The sequence below is a fragment of the Mycetomoellerius zeteki genome, unplaced genomic scaffold, assembly GCF_001594055.1.
Source record: "Mycetomoellerius zeteki isolate Tzet28-1 unplaced genomic scaffold, Tzet1.0 scaffold106, whole genome shotgun sequence".
Taxonomy (NCBI): Eukaryota; Metazoa; Arthropoda; class Insecta; order Hymenoptera; family Formicidae; genus Mycetomoellerius; species Mycetomoellerius zeteki.
Window position 1 is genome coordinate 4,684,730 of NW_017255975.1, and position 13,866 is coordinate 4,698,595.

The 13,866-nt window shown below is 26.3% G+C and overlaps 1 protein-coding gene across 1 annotated transcript in view; it reads right to left on the bottom strand.

The window, feature by feature from the left end:
- LOC108724757 (putative fatty acyl-CoA reductase CG5065) overlaps positions 1–5,834 on the bottom strand; it is a 12,331-nt gene extending 6,497 nt beyond the window's left edge. The window contains exon 1 of the mRNA XM_018451363.1: positions 5,720–5,834. The gene's annotated coding sequence lies outside the window, so the exon portion shown is untranslated. The remainder of the gene's footprint in view (positions 1–5,719) is intronic.
- Between the last annotated feature and the right edge of the window lie 8,032 nt (positions 5,835–13,866).

Here is a 13,866-nt window from a genome sequence, read left to right on the forward strand (position 1 = left end):
TGACCTATACGATAGATGTCTTTGTTTAATATACAGGATAAACAAAGACATCTATTGTATAGGCCGCGGCCTAAATGCACGGTGTAACCGTAGCCATTGACTGGACATGTACATACCTATGCCCGGACATAACCTATGTCCATTTACATAACACTTTATTTATTTAAGTTAATATTAGTCTCAAATACGCTTTTTAAAATGTAATATTATAATTTAATTGTAATCTTTAAATGCAATTAAATTATAATACTGTAATAAAAACAGCATTTGAGATTAATAATAATAAATTTTGTGTAAACATAGGTACATGTCCGGACACTGGGACGTTTACCTTAATATCACTTGTATTGCGAGTTTCATAACTAAACGAAACTGTACATTATAGCATACATTTTCGAATTAGCTATAATTATCTCCCATCCTCTCTCGTCTACTGCACATAATAGATAAATTTTACAAATTGACTTAGCGGTTTGTCATTTTACCGCATCACTTTCCTGCAAGAGTCTTGCATTAACTTTGTATCTTCGAGCAAATAAGAATCGCGAAAAGAGAAGAGAAAATTGGTGAAAGGCCGATCAATCGCATTCGAATAATTGCAACTCCATGGTCCGATTTCGATCTGCGTTGCATTTCTCCGTAATAGGTAAATTCGCGAGTTTATGTAATAATTATTGAGGTTTTTAATTGAGGAAACTGTAAAAGAATTTTTTAATATCGTTGAATCGCATGTTTCTATAAAACTAAAAGTCGTCTCTCTCTCTCTCTCTCTCTCTCTCTCTCTCAACCCACTCTTACATCATAAATTTTTTTTTATGTTCATATGACATACGATAAACGAAACGCCTTTGCAATCAACTTTGTGGCTACTCTTTCTCAATCGTAAAAAAGATTTTAAAGAGAATATTAAAATATTTAAGGCGTGAAAGATTGTGAAATTTGGAGAATTTTTTTAAAGAGATTGAATTATATTCGGGATAGTAAATCTTTTCGGAGAAATTAGGAACATCGTAAGTATTTAGAATGAATATATTTGACAAAACATAAACAGATTTTCTAATACAAAATAAATTTAGCAAATAAATTTTATGATTATATTAATTATGTCATCTACTAATTATACAATGTGTAATTAGTACATTGTGTATAGTACATTACGCAATGTATTGATTGTGTAATGTACTATACATATTTATACAAATTTATGCCCAGAAATAAATTAAGATCAGTTTTTCAAAGACTACAATATTAAGTTGAATGTACAACATTAAACATGAACATGTAAATATGTGAATATGTAAATACTTAATTTTTATCATAAAATACAAGATATCGCACATCGCATAACACTTTTTATTGTCACTTGTAAAAAATATTTAAAATCATAAAATTTTTATTTAAAAATGATATATATTTTATATCCTTTTTATTTGACAAAGAAACAAATTATTTATTCCATTTTTGATATATATTTTAAATATGAGTATATTTTAAATATCCATGAATTTATCAAGTATAAAGTTTAAAATAAACATCACAAAAGGAAATAACACATAATAATGACTGTGTTGTTTGCTTTTGTTACGGTCGGATTTTAAAGTTGTCAGTAAGGAGAAAATATTTGTTGACTATAGCTGCCACGATTAGATCCAATTTCAAAATTGTTAGAAGGAGAAAATATTTATTGACTATAACACAGGCACCTGTCAAATTGGCTTATTCATAAATTGTAAAATCATGATTGGCTAATTTTGCGATCAATATATAGATTATCACGTAGAGGTATCAAGTCCACGTTTCGTTTTTATACTCGTTATCGTTTGTGCTTTCACATTTTCCTTCACACGAACCAAATTAGCCCGAATGACAGGGCGCCAATAAAGTAAAATCGTTATTTACTTTTACAAATCGTAACTTCTTCCAAAACAGTCAAGGTTTTCATAATGAAGAAAGATAAGTTCATGATCAATAGTGACATAAAACGAATTCAATTTTGAATCTGTTAACGCTTTGAATATTGAATTGATTTTAGCATCTCTTATAATAAATCTAGTATATTATTTTACTTCATTTTAATTTTAATATAATTTATATTATTTATTAAATACCTTAGATATTTAGAGTAAAATTATTTTCAATCGGGTATATAAAACTCACAAATGAGTAAGGCAGCCTTTGCGAAAATTTATGCATCACTCAGATCTGACATGCAATTAAAGTATATAATACGTATAAAATGTATAATATGTTCGTTTCATCTCCAAAGTAATTAAAATAATTTAGATGACAAATTAAGAGAATTATTGAAATCAACTGAAAAATCTATTTAAATTAAAAAAAAAAAAAAATTTAATTCAATTTAATGCAAGTTTTTCCCGGCTAAGGTAATATTTTTTGCAATAAGTTCTCTACGGTATCTTCAAGATGCTCATTAGCAGTAATATTAAATCACTTGTCAATTTAATTTGTAATATGTATATTCTAACTTAAGACTGTGTAGGACTGTGTTTCAAAATCGGCAAATAATCGGTGCCCGGTTTGCTTGAACTAGAAATTATAAAATTCATATAAAATATTATTAAGCATCAAGACTCGCTTTGGTCGAATATGGCTTTCTTTGCTCAATTGTGTTTAAGATTCTCTTATTCTTATATTTAAAATATATTTTAGAGTAAAACTCGATATAGTTATTTCTTGAACTTTACAACTTGCATTCGTATTACATAAATCAGTTATATTAACTCATCCTTAACTTCTAGCAAATTATCTCAACACTATAAATTTATAGCTTAATATAAATATATTTGCATCATTATTATAGACATAGGATTGCACAGTCTATACTTAACAATAAGTTACACTGTTAACATCATAAAATTCTATATATAGTTTTTAGCAGATTTATCTTTTAAAAAATAAGAATATATATTATAGCAACATAGACAGCACACATTATCAAGAAAATGCCTTTATGAGATGTCTTCACGGCCATGATATCTTTTAGGTGTGCATGTTGTTTGGGAATAAAATAAATTTAAATAAATTAACCAAATTAAATTTGCTCAATTAAATTTGCATTATCTATAATGTTATCTATAATGGTTAATTGTATTCTATTTATATCTCCAATATTAAATTGCTTGATTATACTAATTTCGCAAAAATGGTCATTTATGATTTTTATTCAATAATAATAAAAAACAATAAAAATTAATTATGAATCTATATTCTTAATTCATATATATATGTATATATAATAGGCTAGACTGTTGCTTTTTCTACTGAAAAATAAATAAAAATTTTTTCTTTTTTAATATGAATAGACTTATATTAATGAAATGAGAAACGGATCAAGATTACTAAATTCTATAAATTTTTTGAAATATGCATATTTGTAAAATTTATTATAAGTACTTACAAAGTTAATGCTTACAAAATTAATGATCTATTTGTTGAAAGATTGTTAAATTGATTGCGTGTAGTAATTAATTCTTTTAAATTTTCTATCTGTATGATTTCTTTTCATTTTTTCAGTACTTTATACAATTTGACATTAATTTCTTTATATATTCACAAAGAAAAGAGGCTTATTATATTATCTCAGTTTCACTGAAATAATGTCAGTAGATACTACAGCTCCTATTATGAAATATTGTTTGATGTAATAGAAAAGTATTACAAATTAAATTATTATATTTAATTCTTTAAAAAGAGAAAGTAAAATAAGCTGATTATGATATCATATCCGAGATATCTATATTTTTATATTTATTTGTATTTATTAACTTTTGCTCAATTTATATAGATCAGAAATTGCGTTGGTCATACATTCCGTTATGTAATGCGATAATACGTACAAATGCGGTAAAGCAGTTTTTCAAGTTATCTGTATGTACATCGTTTTATCCGACGAAGAAAGTGCACGCCTCTGTGGAACATATGTGCGCAATCCACAAGAGTCATGTAAACTTGCAGTTAATAGTTGCGTCACGTACCGCTTTAGAATTTGTATTAGTTTTAGCATAATGATCATTTACTCAGTAAACAACTGATCTGTCAGAAACTTGCATAGGTAAATTAAGATGACATAAAGTTTATTTTTTAATAAATTATAATTTTAAATGTCAAACAACATTAAAATCCCCCATCACATGTATAGTACGTGTAAAGTCCTCCATTCCAAGTATATATTTTTATCAAGATTGATAAATTAAGATAACTATAAAAGTAAAAAAAAATAAGAGAAAGAGCAAAGGAAAGAGAGAGAGAGAAAGAGAAAGAGAGAGAGAGAGAAAATGAAATATCACAGAAACGAATTATTTGATTATTATTTTTATTCAAATTAACACAAAAGTCTAGAAAGATATAATAATACAGCGCAACAAAAAACTGAATTAAAAAATATTCCAAGATTAAATGCTATTTTTTCATCTAATTAATTATATTCACGAATGTAACATTTGGCGTTTCTTCTGCACTTTTATAACTTGATATTTATATTTCTTATAATTTGATTAATGCAGAAGAAGCTCTCACTGTATTTAGTTACTATACTTGTAATATTGTCACGTTGAAATTACGAATAAAAAAGTTGGAATAAGAAAAAATTATAAACGAACTATTTGAATAATTTATAATTTATATTAGAATTTAAGATAGAATTTCATTTATAATTTTAGTATCATTAACAGCATTTGAGAAACGCATTATTAGTGCTACTGTAACATTTTATTTGTTTATTAAGCCCTTTCTACAATGAAATGCATAAGCGTAGTTAGTGGTTATAGTTGTAAGAATTAACCAAGTACAGTATTCTTTTTATATTCGATTGTGATTGGTTAATTCTTACAATTACAACCACTTACAACTTACACAATTGTAAGACTTGTAATGGACTTTAGACGTAAAACAAGGAGAGAATGCTGATAGCGCTGATAGCACGTTACTCGAACACAGTCTATGTAATACAAAAGTATTTAAATATAAAATCCATTCTTTTATACAGGGTAGGCCATTTTAATCAATACAAGCGAATATCTCGAAAAGTAGAAATTTTTTCAAAAAATGTTTCAGACAAGTTTTATGGTTTCAAGAGGGAATATATATATATATATATATATGAGACATGTAAAATCAATTATTCGCATCGAAGTTAAGTATTGTTGCAATGCCAACTGATTCTCTAGCTGCGTTTATTTTGTGAGTGGTTGTTGTTACACATTTTCACATTTGTGTATATCATGAGATTAAGTATAACAGTACCTATAATGTTGATATTATATGCATTTATAAGTATTTATTCAAGTATTTAAACAAGTATAATAAGAAGTAAGAAGTAAAAAGTTAAATAGCGCGCGTGAAATACAGAACTGTCTAGTAAGATAAATTTATAAAAAATTATAACTGCAGAAATCCTGATATCTGACGTGCGAAATACCTATCGTCTAAAATGGATTTAAAGAAACAATAAAATATCCGATATTTATCGAGATGCAATAATAGAAATTTAATTAACAACATTATTAACTGGTCAACTACGCTAATAAATGCAGTTTTATAATTAAAAATGTTAAAATCATTAATTAAAAAAATTCAATTCATTTCCTGATTGAAATTTTGTTCGTATATAAAGAAAAAAAGATTATTCGGAAATCAATAATAAAATTTATTCAAAAATAGTATTGTAACAAGAGTATAGATTATGCAAAATATGAAATACCTGTTAATACTTCACAGGATTTAATTTTGGATCGTCTGCGATTAGTGCAATGTTTCTTCTATCTTGTGAATCGCGCGTACTCGGTGCCCGCGAACTTACTGAGCTCCTTCCGTGCTGAAAGTTGTACTGCTGTAAAACGACCTGCCGATCTCTCTCTTTCTGTTCTTCTCCCCACCTACATTTAACTGTAGCTGCACACACACCGGGACATTCTGAACTTTTTCTTCTCTTAACATCAATTTTCCAGTCATTATTTCGATAAAGTAGGAAATATAAATTAGACTATGGCAACATACTGAGATTCGATGTTATCTTAAACTTCGAAATTGTAACATTTTCACGGATATTTATATATCTTTTTACTATCAAACAACAGTCACCGTATTAGATTCAAGTGTAATTGGCTTTATTGCGCATTATATTTAACGTAACTATACGTTTGTAAAAGTCGGGAGAAGTAGAAATCCATCTACTTTGTTACATTCATGTTTGTGTGCACCAAAATGGGTTTGATGTTTATTAGCGGAAAGCTGTTACGTTTGGTAACAGTGTGTTCTCTCTCTTGTCGAGAGAGTAACCAGCCGATGTCGATTTTCTTTCACTCTCTCGCTCTCATAAAGAGTTCACGCACCTTCATCATTCTTGGATGCGCATTAGATTCCTGTAAGAGCGCAACAAGTAATTATAGCTTGATGAAATGGAATATAAAATTTGAAATAGCAAACAGACAAAGTTATTTAGTTTATATGTGTAAATAATTTTATTAAACTGAATGCATTTATATATAATAGAATGGTATTTAAGGAAATTGCTTAAATAAGCGCTAAAGAAATAAAAGAAATATTATACAGTCTTCAACATTTTAAATTTCTAGAAAATTATCTTAACTTTATTTTATTATTTTTTATTATATATCTTATTTTATTTTTAATAAAAAAGAAGGAAAATATACATTTTGGTAATATTTACTTTAAAAAAAAAAAGATATTTTTATATCAAAATTCGTATAAAACATTATTTAAAATAGTGAATAGAAAAATTATGAAAATAGAGAGCATTTATTAATATATAAAATATTTATATTTGTAATTATAGTTACAATTAGAGATGAAACTCAAAACCTTGCAAAAAGTAGTAACAAATTTTGTGGAATTCAATTATTTTGTAAGGAATATATGACAATTATAATTATCGAAGAATATATTATATTGTAGAAAATTCCTAGAAAGAGAACTATGATAAAAAAAAATTACACATATTCTTTTCTCTTTTTCTTAACCTTTATGATCTTTTTTTATCTATCTAATAGTTCATCTACTAAGTAAAATGATCGGAATAATATTCTTTAGACAGATAATGACGTGATGATTATATATATTCAGATAGCAAAAAGAATTCAGCCATACGTCATCAATTTCGAGTTCATTTTCAGATGCAAAAAGAATTTTTTTCAGAAATGTTCAGAAAAAGAATTCTTTTTGTGTCTGAAAATGAATTCTAAATTGATGACATAACAATTGAATTCTTTTTGAACTTTCTGTGCTATCTTTGTACACATATAAATAAATATATATATTTATAATATACATAAATATATATACATATATTTATATATATATGTATTATATACACATACAAATTATGACTGTTAATAGTTACTTTGTTTCGGTTTATTATTTTGTTTATTTAAACAAATTATTACAAGGAAGGCTGTTTGAGATTGTTATTTTATTTTTATTGTGTTTATACTTTTGTATAATATTTTATTAACATTCCAAACAAATAAGATGTGTAAATTTATTACATAAAATTTAAATATAATCGTTTTATTGTAATTCGAGAAATATATTGAGTGAAATTTTTTTATTAATATAATTATTTATTATCTCTTTTATAAAGTTGCACATTTATCATTTATATTTTCCTTGTTAGAGTTATTACTGTGGAAGCTATTAGCACGAACAGTCTATAAAACATTTGATAGATAAGTTTACGTATGAAATTATTTTACTGACAAAGTTTATTATGCTGCACATCACATTTACTATAATCGCTACTTACAGATGTCAGACTAGTCTCATGCCCAAGAGCTATCTGATTAAGTATATATAAAACGTATTATCAAATAAGATACATAAGAATGATGAGGCAGATCATGAGATTATATTAGGTGAATGTGAAAGCCACCTACTTTAGGTCATCGACCTGACAATGTGATGCAAAGCGAAGTTAAAACTTCGCGAAAACTGGAAATCACTCTAAAATTTAACTCCTAATTTAACAAAGTATTCTCTTGATCCAATTTTTATCATACGCATTATTCGATATTATCATAGGAAATCGAAAAGCTTCTTTTTTTCTACAAAAATAATTAAAATAATTCGCAAAGATCATAAAACAGAAAAAATGTCAATTATTATAATTTCTATCATTTAACATCATAATTTTTTTTCAAAAACAGATGCAGGAAACTCCGATTACAATAGCTGCAGAAGTATGTAATAAAACTTTTTATTTTCTTGATCATTCTTTTTTATAATTTATTTAATTGAAAATCTCGTAAATAGGAAATATAAAAAAGAAAAAAAAATCAATAGGATCTTAAAATCAATTAAATCTTAAAATATATACACATTGAATACATTTTATGGATTTTATACAGAGACAAGAATTGTTACCTTTACCGTTACTTTCTAATAACGATTTGGTATTGACGTTGCAACCTTTATGACGGTAATCATAACTAACTAAAAGCTAAGATTGGGAAAGTCACTTTTGAAAAGTAATTTGTCACCATTACACGTTATTAATTAAAAAAAAAACTCGTTATTTGTAACGTTGTCTTGTTATTTTTACTTGTTACCTTAACCCGTTACAAGTAATGAGCTACTTTTTTTCAATAAACAACGTGATGGTAATAAGTTACTTTTAAAAAATGGCCTTTTTCCAACCTTGATTTTTAATTAGTTATCGTTATCATTATAAAAAATGCAACGTCATTATCAAAGTTGCAACGTTATTATAAAAAGCAACGATAAAGGAAACAGCGTTACTTACTTTCATTTCTTTGGTTTTACGCATAAAAATAACTGTTGATTTAATTAATTATTATTCATTAATTTTTCAAATTTTTTTTATATATATACATTTAAATGACATTAATAAATTTAAATCATAATAAATGATTATATCAAGATCTTTTTAAATAAGTAGAAATAACAAATGTCTTAGAAGTATATTTTAACTTTTTATTTCTCTCTCTCTCTCTCTTTCTCTTTCTCCTGTTTAATTCAGGTAGATTAAAACTGGTCCATTAAAAAACTTTCAAAAAAGTTCCTAAAGTATTTCTAGATATATTGATCATCAACATTCTTTTTTAATCGTACATGATTATTATAATTTTTTCTTGTACATATAACTTAAGCGACTTTCAAAGGTACATTTGAGATAAAAATTCCATCCTATATTAAAAAGTTAACAGAAAGAGTCAGTGAGATAAAGAGTACTAAAAGAATTATTAATTCTTCATATAAAGTATCGATTTAAAAGTTTTGCATCAGAAAATGTGTGAAAGCCGACCTATCAACTCATGCGAGCTATCATTCTAGACTACGAGCTAGATTCTAGACACTTTTCACAATATTTATCATCTAGCCATATTAGCGAAATCGTGTTTCCAGATTTGTAGTGATAGCGTTGCGAAAAAAGATTCTATGACGTTGAATTTAGAAAGAAAAATAGTGTGCATTAGATTTGAAACTTCGATTTAATTGTGATTTCAAATTGCATCATGTGTCATGAAATTCTGAAAATGTGCACTCGAGTTAACAGTCACCGCTCGCGAATCCGTATCGCCGGTCCTTACGTAGTTAAAAAACACGATTCCAGTTTCGGGTGAGTGCGAATAAAGGATGTAGATATAAAAAAAACCTTTCGTTTTTCTAGTCTATTTCTCATCCATTTCGTATGCACCACAAAAATGTCGAAACTGCATATCAGAGTCTGGCATTTTATAAATGCCAGATTAATGGTTAATGGAAATTCATAAAATGCTCAAGCTAAAATGCGAAAGGTTAAAACTAAATCTTCACAAGTTTCAACTCTCAATACGAGAAAATATTTAGCAAAATAAGATGACGAGACGAAAGAAATGTGTTATAAAAAGATAACATAATTTACATAATAATAATAATTAAAAAGTATTGTAAAATATTATGAATTATTGATTTAAATGTAATTTCGTAAAATTTTGAAGTTTTCGTCAATATACGTTTACAACTATTTAGCACGCATTTTTATATTTTTGTAAATTGACACGTTCGTAAAATATTTTATTATAATTTACCTTATTTTAAATTTTATATAATTAGCGTTTGTTGTTATTAATTCGGATATAATTAACAATTTATTAAAGGAAAGTCGCTGAGATACTGACATACATCTCCTATATAGAGAAATATTCCCTTATTTCTCAAAAACAAAACATTGCACTTTATTAATACTGATAAAAATATGGTCGGTGTTTAGATGATTAAAGAAGTAAAAATTTATAATTCATATATTTGTAAATCAGCTAAAAACAAATTCCATAAATATGACAGTAAAATTCTTATGATTTTTCCTTTGCAAACTGCGTAATTTAAATAATAGTGGATTATTGATAATATTACATCGTTTTTATATATTTGTATTATAGTTTTCTAAATCTGTTTTATTCATATTTTTCTCACACAGTACGGTTTTAAATATAAAATCGAAGTACAGCGTAAATCGACACATCTATCTATAAGACATCCATAAATTGATATAGTAATAAAATAAAAAAAATTGTTGCGTATGTTCGCATCTTGCAACAGCACATAAAGTATGATTACAAATCAATAAAAAACGTTTTACATCAAAGTGGAAGGATTCTATAAAGTGTCGTATTTATTTACTTATATATAGTTATTTTATACAGATGATTCCTCTATGAAAGAAAAAGTAGAAATATGTGACAATATTGAGCTGCCTATTGTGATAATACTACTGCCTATATTCTAATTTATATTTATAGGTCTGTTTTCTGTGGTTGAACTAGTGTATACTTTTGAAACTTAAAGTGACAAGTGCATGTCTTATATTTGGCGAAAGTGAGAAAGAGAAGTGTAATTAAGTGCATGAACAAGAAACAGATCTCATGTTCCTAAAATTTTATTTTTAGTTTTTGTTTAAGGTATATATATTTTAAAAACGAAGAGATATCGACGACTTTCCTGTACTTGAAAATAATATATATAATATATAAATATTACAATAAAATAATTCTTAAATCAAGTTTTTTATTTTAAAAAATATTAAGTAGTATTATTTCGTCGTTTTTAATAATAAATATTCTTTCTTTATTAAAAATCAAAAGCAATATATATTTATACATGAGTGCGAATCGATTTCCTTTAAATAACATTCACTGCACAATATATGTCACTGATTGTACGAACCTCCAAGCAAAATGTACGAAGCTCCAAACAACATATTATGAGTAAATTATATAGGTATCAATATATGTAAAAAATTTTGAAATTAACTCAGCTTTCAGTCTATCTCAACTAAATCGATGGACATTAACTACATATTATGTCACACATTATTATATCACGCATTTATGTCACACATTTATGCATCATACATTTATGTCAAAACCTCATTCTCTTAACGTGCAATACGTATAGTATATTCATTCGTGTCAAACTATATTATATTGAAACAAGAAATATCATATATACATATATTACTTTAAAATTATTACGACATTCTTTACCATGGCCTTGATTAAACCATAATATGTTTATACTCTTATCTTAAACTGGTCTCGACCTGAGCAGCTTCATGTAACATATAATCAGAAATCTACTTCGATTGCGTCATGTTGTTGAATCTTGATATAATAATTACACATTTTCTGTCGGTAAGTTATTTAAGTAAAAGAAAGATTTACATTCGTTAATGAACCAAAAACTTGATACTTGAAACCAGTTTATATAAAGCGCACTTTTAACATCGGATAGTTTTAAGTTTCAACGCACAGTGAAAGTGTATTAAATATAAAAATTTATTGAATCTGTGTTCATAACTGTTTAATAATAAAAATTAAAGAAAAATGTAAAAGTGAAGGAGAGAGAGAGAGAGAGAAAGAGAAAGATAGATTAGGACCAATTTGTAACAAAATATAGAGGAAAGGCCCCTATTATGAGATATCGAGTTCATTTTGGATAAATACTAGAAGTCTATGGACAGAATTTAAAAAAATAATAGGTCATTTTGAAGGGAATTTAATAAGCTTTACGATAATGTTATGTAAAATTTAATTTAAATTCTATTTTTTTTTTAAATTAAAGAAATGTAAAAAGTGAGCAAATCGCAAAGTCAAAAAATTGTGCTCCTAATATGAGATGCCCCGAGAAATCGATAATAAAACGCAAAGTACATCAATATTGCAATTAAAAAACTTTATTTAATGTTTCTGAAATACAAACAAACACAGCTAGTGTGCGCGCAAAATGAGCATGCGATGCAAGGACTCGTCTTCAGGTAGTTAGAATCAAGCATCGCAGAAACAGGCACTCGCTGTTCATTCTGGTTGTTCTTTTTATTATTGTACAATAACATTTATACTTTAGCAATAATTTTCACTATGACATAGGAGCATAGGTTATTTCAAATTCGAAATACTCTGGATATCTCATATTACGATTTCCATGCTTTACGGTCATCAAATGTAACTGTAATTAAACAATTCAATATATCCTATATTTTTCTATTAGTGTGTGTGTACGATCTTACTCTATCACTACATGAAAAATTTATTGCCAAATATTGACTTATTAAATAATAAACAAAGTTTAAAGGCTTATCTCAATGAAACTTAAAGACATCCAAATTCTAAAATCTTTTTTTATAACGACTACAGGCATGATATAATAATGAATTTTCCACTAAATAGTTTTCAATCTAAGAGCAATAAATTCATAGTGGAACCAATAGATAGTTTATTAGTTTAGCAGAAACGCCGCTATCTCATATTAGGCGCCTATCTCATAATATATATAATAGGGGGCTTTCCTCTATTAATATATAAAATATAATAATAATATTATTTAAAAAAAAGCTAATTTTATATATACATTATAATAATAAATCTATCAAAGTGATATGCTATAATATCTATCAAAATTTAAATAATACATATTAAGTTTTTATAATAATAATAATAATTTTAAAAGCTACACTGAGAAAAAAAAGGTGCTGTTTCAAAAAAATATTAGTTGATTCAACTAAATATAGTAGTCACGGACTGTTAAGCAAATATTTGTTAATTCAAACAAATAATGTGTTTTAAATTACAAAATTTTGTTAATCTAAATATATAAATATTTGAACTAATTATTACGAACTAAACGCATTTAGTCAAATTAACAATTTTTTTTCTCAGTGTATATATACAATAATTTAATAAAAAAGTTTTATCTATTTTTCTTGCTTTTGCATTGAACTACAAAAATTTAATGTTCGTTTAATTTCTATTAAGAATTAAATAGCTTTTCCATATCATGTTTTGACTAAAAATGTATGTCTCTTTTAGCAAATACATAATATCTCATTGTCAGTATTTTATTGAATTAAATAGATTATGTAAAATAAATATGTTCAATAATTATAGTTACATGGTTAAATAGCTAGTTCGCGTAAAAATATATAGTTTGGTCTCGTTGTGCACATACTGATGCCGAGATTGGCACCAAAAGAGACACTACCCTTAATTAAGTTTTTTATTTATAATAACAAAGTAAAATGAATTTGATTACAAATTTGTTTACATTTTCAAAAAATTTAATTAGTCTTACGGGGTATTAAAATTAAACAAATACATATTATTTATTATAGTGACTCTAGAGAGAGAGAGAGAGAGAGAGAGAGAGAGAGAGAGAGAGAGAGAGTCTTTGATGTTATGTATTGTATGACACAGAAATATAAAAGATTTAACGTAAAAGCGCAAAATCTTTTTCTCCTTGTGATTTCTCTGACATCACTGCGCACCAATGCATCACGGCGTGTGGGAATCATTTATCTAATCAATTCCTTTTTAAAAAATATAAAATATGTTGTAG